The sequence below is a fragment of the Tasmannia lanceolata genome, unplaced genomic scaffold, assembly GCF_043159265.1.
Source record: "Tasmannia lanceolata isolate RefF3 unplaced genomic scaffold, GAP_Taslan_0.1 ptg000019l, whole genome shotgun sequence".
In the NCBI taxonomy this organism is placed as follows: domain Eukaryota; kingdom Viridiplantae; phylum Streptophyta; class Magnoliopsida; order Canellales; family Winteraceae; genus Tasmannia; species Tasmannia lanceolata.
Window position 1 is genome coordinate 20,877,832 of NW_027518696.1, and position 7,256 is coordinate 20,885,087.

At 37.5% G+C, this 7,256-nt stretch overlaps 1 non-coding gene across 1 annotated transcript; it reads right to left on the reverse strand.

The window, feature by feature from the left end:
• Nucleotides 1–5,856: 5,856 nt before the first annotated feature.
• On the reverse strand, nt 5,857–5,960 carry LOC143853645 (U6 spliceosomal RNA). Its single transcript, XR_013237256.1, has one exon. It is a non-coding gene; the product is annotated as a U6 spliceosomal RNA (small nuclear RNA).
• Nucleotides 5,961–7,256: the final 1,296 nt, after the last annotated feature.

Consider the following 7,256-nt stretch of genomic DNA (forward strand, 5'->3'; position numbering starts at 1 on the left):
CTAGGCCTAGGAACTAACCTCCATACTTGGTTTCTCTCAAATTGGTTTAGTTCCTCATTCATAGCAATCATCCAAAATTCATCCTTTTCAGCTTCTTTTATGGATTTGGGTTCTATTTGGGAGATAAAGGCCATGTTGGCACAAACATTCTTATAGTGAGATCTTGTCTTAACTCCTTGTGAGGTTTCACCTATGATTTGAGTAGAAGGGTGACTAGACATGATTCTACTATGTTTAGGAAGACTTTCTACTTCAAGTTCTTCTATATGTTGGCCTTCTAAATCAAGATTTTTCTAAGGGTTGAATAATGGACTCTACTTGGCTATGAGGCTCTAGAAGATTGACACCGTCATCATCTTCATTAATGACTTTAGGAGGTTCAAATGACTCATCAAATTTGACATGCACGGATTCTTCCACAATTTGAGTTCTTTTGTTATAGACTCTATAAGCTTTACTATGGGTTGAATAGCCTAAGAAGATACCTTCATCGGATTTTGAATCAAACTTGTGCAAGGTGTCTTTCATGTTTAATATAAAACATTTACAACCAAAAACTTTGAAATAACTAACTTTGGGGAGTGTTCCACTCCATAGTTCATAAGGTGTTTTGTTAAGGTGAGGTCTAATGAGCACTCTATTTAAAATATAGCAAGCCGTGTGAACGGCTTCCGCCCAAAAGTTTCTTGGAACATTGTGCTCATTTAACATGGTTCTAGTCATTTCAATAAGTGATCTATTTTTCCTTTCAACTACCCCATTTTGTTGGGGAGTTCTTGGAGCCGAGAAATTGTGCTTGATTCCATTTTCATTACAAAAGGTATCAAACTCAATGTTCTCAAACTCGGTTCCATGATCACTTCTAATTTCATTTATGAAAACCCCTTGTTCATTTTGAATTCGCTTGCACAAGTTGAGAAATTTCTTGAAGGTTTCATCTTTACTAGTTAAAAACAACACCCAAGTGAATCTAGAGTAGTCATCAACAATTACATATACATATCTACTGCCTCCTCTACTACTAGTCTTCATGGGACCAAATAGGTCCATGTGAAGGAGTTGGAGTGGACAAGAGGTAGATAATACACTTATGGGTTTAAAAGAGTCTTTAGCATGTTTTCCATGAATGCAAGCACTACAAACTTTATCTCTAATGTATTTGAGTTTAGGTAACTCTCTCACAAGATAATTTTGAGATTAAATCCATATGAGCATGACTAAGTCTCCTATGCCATAACCAAGGGTTATCATCCATGGCGGAGAGACATTGGATGTTTTGATTTTCAAGTTCTTCTAATGCTAATGAATACATATTGCCATCTCTATATGCAACAAATTCAACTTCATTATTCTTGGAATTCAAAATTTTACATCTATCTTTTTCAAAAAGAACTTTGTGTCCAAGATCACATAGTTGACTAATGCTTATCAAATTAAATGAAAGACCGTCAACGAGCAAAACATGTTCAACCTTAATGTCCTTAATTTTAATGGTACCTTCACCGAGGATTTTTCTTCTTGTATCATCCCCAAAGGTGACATTTCCTTGATGACTCATGATGACAAAGGCGAACTTGCTTACATCTCCCGTCATGTGCCTTGAGCAACCGCTATCCAAGAGCCACTTGTCCTTTGAGGGTTTTCCTTTCAAGCACACCTACAAGAAACAAAGCTCATGTTGAAGTTTTAGGTACCCACTTTTTCTTGGGTCCTTCAAGGTTAGCAACATCATAAAGCTCATTCTTTTTAACTCAAATAAATTTTGTTGCTTTTGATTTCTTAACATTGCATGCAAACCTTAAGTGTCCTATTCTACCACAATAGTGACAAGTGGGAATAAAAGCACTAGTGTTTGCATGGATGTGGGAGAAATTTCCTATAACTTTATTTTTGAATGAGGCTTTTCCTTTAGAAAAGGGTTGGTAACCAAGACCATTTTTTTCTAGAGAGACAAGCTTATTTTCAAGAATTTCATCTAGTTTATTTTTGCCACATGAGAATTTTTTAAATGTTAAATCAAATTCTTTGCATTTCAAAACAAGTTTCTCATTTTCTTCTTTTAAGCTTTTGTTTTCAAAGATTAATTTGTCTACTTCTTCATTTAAAGCTTTGTTTTCCAAAATCAATTTTTCACTTGTATTGGTTTGCAAATCGAATTCCTTTTTCATGAACCCAAAATCCCTAATGACATTTTGTAAGGACTTTTTCATTGTTTTGTTTTTGGCGAGTTGTAAATCCAAATTTTCATGAAGTTTTTCACAAGCAAAAATTAGTTCATCATTAGAGAATTCATGAGATATATCATCAACATCATTTACCTCGGATAAGGAGATATCTTGTGTTACATCGGCGAGTCCCATGAAGCAAAGGTCATCTTCATCCTTTCCGTTGGATTCATTTTCGGATGAAGCACTCCCTTCATCCCAAGCCGCCGCACACAAAGCCTTTTTGCCATGTCTTCTATTCTTCCTATCCTTGTCATTGTTGTTGATGAGTGGGCAATTTGGCCGTATATGACCAACCTTGTTGCACTTATAGCATCTCATCTCCTCTTTGTTTGAAGGCCTATTTCTTCCTTGGCTAGAGTTGCCTCCTTTCTTGAATTTGAGAAATTTCTTGAATCTCTTGGTGAAGAGAGCAAGATCATCTTGTGTGTCTTCGTCACTCTCAACTCTTGCTTTAAAAGCTATTCCTTTCCTTTTTGTATCTTCCTTTTGTTTGTTTAAGGTTTCTCTTCCTTTTAAAACTATTTCAAAAGTTATTAAGGAACCTATTAAGTCTTCTAAGCCCATTTTTTATACGTCTTTTGCTTCTTCAATGGCGGTGACCTTGGGATCCCAATATTTAGGTAAAGACCTAAGTATTTTGGTAACTAAGTCCTTGCTAGACAATTGTTTACCTAAGGATCTCAACCCATTTGTTATGTTTGTGAACCTAGTATGCATTTCGGCAATGGTTTCATTTGGGTCCTTCATGAATAGCTCATACTCTCTAAAGAGAAGATTCATCTTGGACTCTTTCACTTGATTTGTCCCTTCATGAGCTATCTCTAGCATATCCCAAATCTCCTTAGCGGTTTCAAGAGTAGAAACTCGATTGAACTCTTCGGGAGATAAGGCACAAATCAAGGCATTCATTGCTTTTGCATTGATAGTGGATTCTCTTCTTTCATTTTCATCCCATAGTTCCATATCAACACTAGGTTCATTATATCCATTTTGGATACTTCTCCAAACATCAAAATCCAAAGATTTTAAAAACACTCTCATTCTAGCTTTCCAATATGGATAGTTTGAGACATTGAAGAAGGGAGGTCTAGTGGTGGATTGCCCCTCATTGCTATGAGAAAAGGTTGCCATTTGAATCTTTCCCTTGTAGGTTTTCAAAGAGAATTCCTATGTAAGAGCCTATGCTCTGATACCAAGTGAAATTCCACTTAGCAACCCAAGAGGGGGTGAATTGGGTTTCTTTTCAAATTTTAAGAATTTTGAAAACTTAGATTGCACTAGTTTTAGATTTAATAGGAAATCAAAAATAGTATTCAAAGCAATGGTGAAAACTTATCACACAAGAAGAGGTGAAGAGGCAAAGAAGCTTTCACACAAAGATTTTTATAGTGGTTCGGTCTTAGCTCAAGACCTACTCCACTTTTCTCAAGTTGCTCTCCTTGAGGATTCCACTATCTTCTCCAAGGAACTTAAATACGGCGTTCCTTCCGCCTTGTACAAATCGAGCTCCACGCTCCAAGGGTCTTCTACGGCGCCCTTTGTGCCAAATACAAAGAAGATGAAATGAAAAGGCTTGCTTGCCTCTAGATAGGCTAATTTAAGGTAAAGCTCACTCACTCTCACAAGAACAAGATGAACAAATGAAGGTCCTAAGGTCTCTCAAGAATAATCTAAGGTAAATGGCACAAGAGAGAGATGGAGAGTGAAGATCTTCAAGAGAAGGAGAATAAATGGCTTTTAGTGCTCTTGAAATCTTTGTAAAATCCTTAGGTAAAAAGCCCAAGAGTCCCTAGGTTCATATATATAGGGAGGGCAAAGAAAACACAAAATTTTGCTCCCCAACGGTCGTCTCGGACTCCGGGCTCGGAGCTCCGAGCGACATAATTTTTGAACCTGGAACAATTCTCGGAGCTCCGAGAATATTCTCGGAGTTCCGAGAAGCCTACGAACAGCAGAATTTCCTTATATTTTTGCTGTTTTTGTTTGGGCTTTTGGAACTTTGATTTTTCAAGATAAATGGAATGTCATGAGGGTCCAACAATGTTGGGACACCACTATGAACATTCACAAACCCATTAAATTTTATCTAGGTTGATTTTAACTCTCCTTTGTGCCATAGACCTAGACTAAACATTAAGGACCATTTACATTCTAAATTTACTTGGTCTTCAATCTTGTTGGCACCTTGTAGGGGCTTTGACATGTCTTCACTCAACTCCATTGATGCTTGAGCCAAGCTTGAACTTTTAAGTTGATTTGCCATTTTTGTGCTTGAGTTGATTTGCCATTCTTGTGCTTGAGTTGATTTGCCATTCTTGTGCTTGAGTTGATCCTTGTCATGCACTCTTGAGGATGGTATACTCTGAACATCATAACTTTGCCAATGGAAATTATTAGTGTATAAAACCTTTATAACAAATTGAGTTTGTTAATCATCAAAACAATTCAATAGGAGTACTTGTTGAACCCTTGGGCTAACATGATTAGGCAGGGCCGGGCCTGGCCGGTCCTAATTGACCCTAGTGCAAATACCTGTTAAGAGTGCCAAAAATAAAGAAACAACTTATCATATGCAACAAAATGATCAATAAACAGAGAAAGGGAACAAAATAAGACAATATGAATTCAACAACATGACGGGCAACAAAGACAAGTAATAATAATAATCTAAAGAAACATCAATCCAAGATAATAGAAAACATTAGCAAAAGAAACATGCACAAATGGTTCAATTCTATAATAGAAAACTCAGGGTCGGGTCGGGTCAGGGTACCCGAGGCATTGACCCAAAACCCGCCCGACCTGAGTCAGGGTCTAAAAAAATGAACCCTGGCCCACCCTCAGGGTTAGAAAATCCAGCCCTGACCCTGTTCGGGCTCAGGGTGGGTCAGGGCGGGTCAGGGCTGATAGGGTCAAACTTGCACCCCTAGTTAGAATAATCTAGGATTAATTTCACACACCCTTTTAATTAAGACAAAATTTTTAATTAGCCAATTCACCCCCCTCTTGGGTTGCTTACTTGTATTTCATGATCCTCAAGCCTTGTGTCGTGTTGTATTGTGTAATGGTGATATGACATATGAAGTTCCTGTTTAGGCACAACACTCCAATGCAATACATTAGTCCATAAAGACTAATCAATTTGGGTTTGCTAGCATCAAAACAAGAAGGTAAAGGTGAATAGTTGAACCCATGGGAACCCTTGGGATAACACTGCTCTATACCAATATAGCTAGAGAGAGAACATTCATCCCAAGAGAATTCTTTTGTCACGCTCCGGGCACATCGTACAGATATTGTCCGATCCTAAGCTGCAACCCTCACCAGTTTTAAAACACATCTTCACATGGAAAAAGGGTTCCACAAAAATAGCCCATGAACTTTCTCTCCACTTCCGATGTGGGATTCTACAATCCACCCCCCTTTAGGGCCCAGCGTCCTCACTGGCACACCATACTAGAGTACGGCTCGATACCATTCTGTCAGGCCCCGGTCACATCATTTAGATATTGTCAGGTTCTACGTCGGCACCCTCCCTGGTTTTAAAACGCATCTGCACATGGAAAGAGGGTTCCACATAAATAGCCTAGGAACTTTCTCTCCACTTCTGATGTGGGATTCTATAATTCAAAATTTGGACCATTTCTCGATTTGTGCATGTCATTCTTGGGCAGGGGCCATGCTAATCTTGTCTATATCGTTCCAATTTTATTGGATGTCTACCAAATAATCACCTTATGTGGTGTTTTGCTTGGATTTTTTTGGGAGTATGCTAGCATGGCACGTCACTAGACAAGGAGTAGACATCCCTAGTGGTCTTCAGGGATTTTCTTCCTCTATGCAAATAAATAGGGCCTTTTTAATGACATGGTACCAAAAATCTAAGTGAAACCCCTTCAAAAAGCCCAACTTTTGTGCAACCAAATAGACCGGAAATGTAAGGAAGATGAAACATGGTTCAGGTTGAACCGTGATGTTATTAGTAGCTTGTTTTTTAAATTTAGAATAGTAAAATAAGAGGATAAAACAAAGAAATAAGAGAAAGAACAAAGAAAAATAAAACCAACTAGAGAGAAGATGTTTTGGATTTCTGTTAGAAAGTAAGGAAGATGAAATGAGAGATGTTTTTAATTCCTTTTTTGTTAGTCTTTTAGCTTCTATTCTAATCTAAACATTAAACACTTTAAAACTTTATTATTTTAATTCTAAATAGGAAAATGAAATTGGAAGCGGGATGTAGACATCCCCATTTTGCTACGCTTTAAAAAGGAAAGTGTTTGTTTGGTCTCTGTCAGTCATCTGTATTAGGTTAGGCATTCTTACATTTTAGGGTGAATTTCACCTCATTTTAGGTGTTTTGAAGTTGATACGCAATCACGAAGGTCTCTAGGGGGTTCCATTAGTCTCCGGAAGATGAGAATTAAAGTTTCTTATCAAGTAAGAAAACCTGCTATTTTTAGAATTTCTCAGGATTTTTCCTAATTTCACCAAATTTTGTACCTCAGGGGTAATCTGGTCATTTTTAATATGTTTCATTTGACCCCCGGGTTGTGTCTGAAAAATCTTGAGTGATTCCATGAATTTTGAAAAACCTGCTAAATTTAGACCTCTCAGGGGTTTTGCTTGATTTGGAAATTTTGAGTGTTGAGGGCATTTTGGGTATTTTCAGGGGGGGTACCAAAAGATTGTTTGATATTGCCCACCAAAAGGACCCAATTTTAAAAGTTACTATTTTTTAAGTTTGACCACAAAGACTTTGCATTTTTAACTTTCCCCTTTAAGGAGTGAACCAATTTGAGGGTATTTCAGTCGCATTTGGATGTGTAATGGTCGAATAGGGGGTATTTTGGTCCGGAATTTTTTTTTTCTAAAGGGGTTGGTTCGATCACGTGTTACGGGTGCACCATAAATGTCATATGGGTTGGGTTCATCAATAAAAAATTTGAATTTAAAGGATTTTATTGAATTTTCATTGAAAAAAAAAATACATGTCATAAGGCCCATTGGGTTAAAGCCCACAAGGTGGGG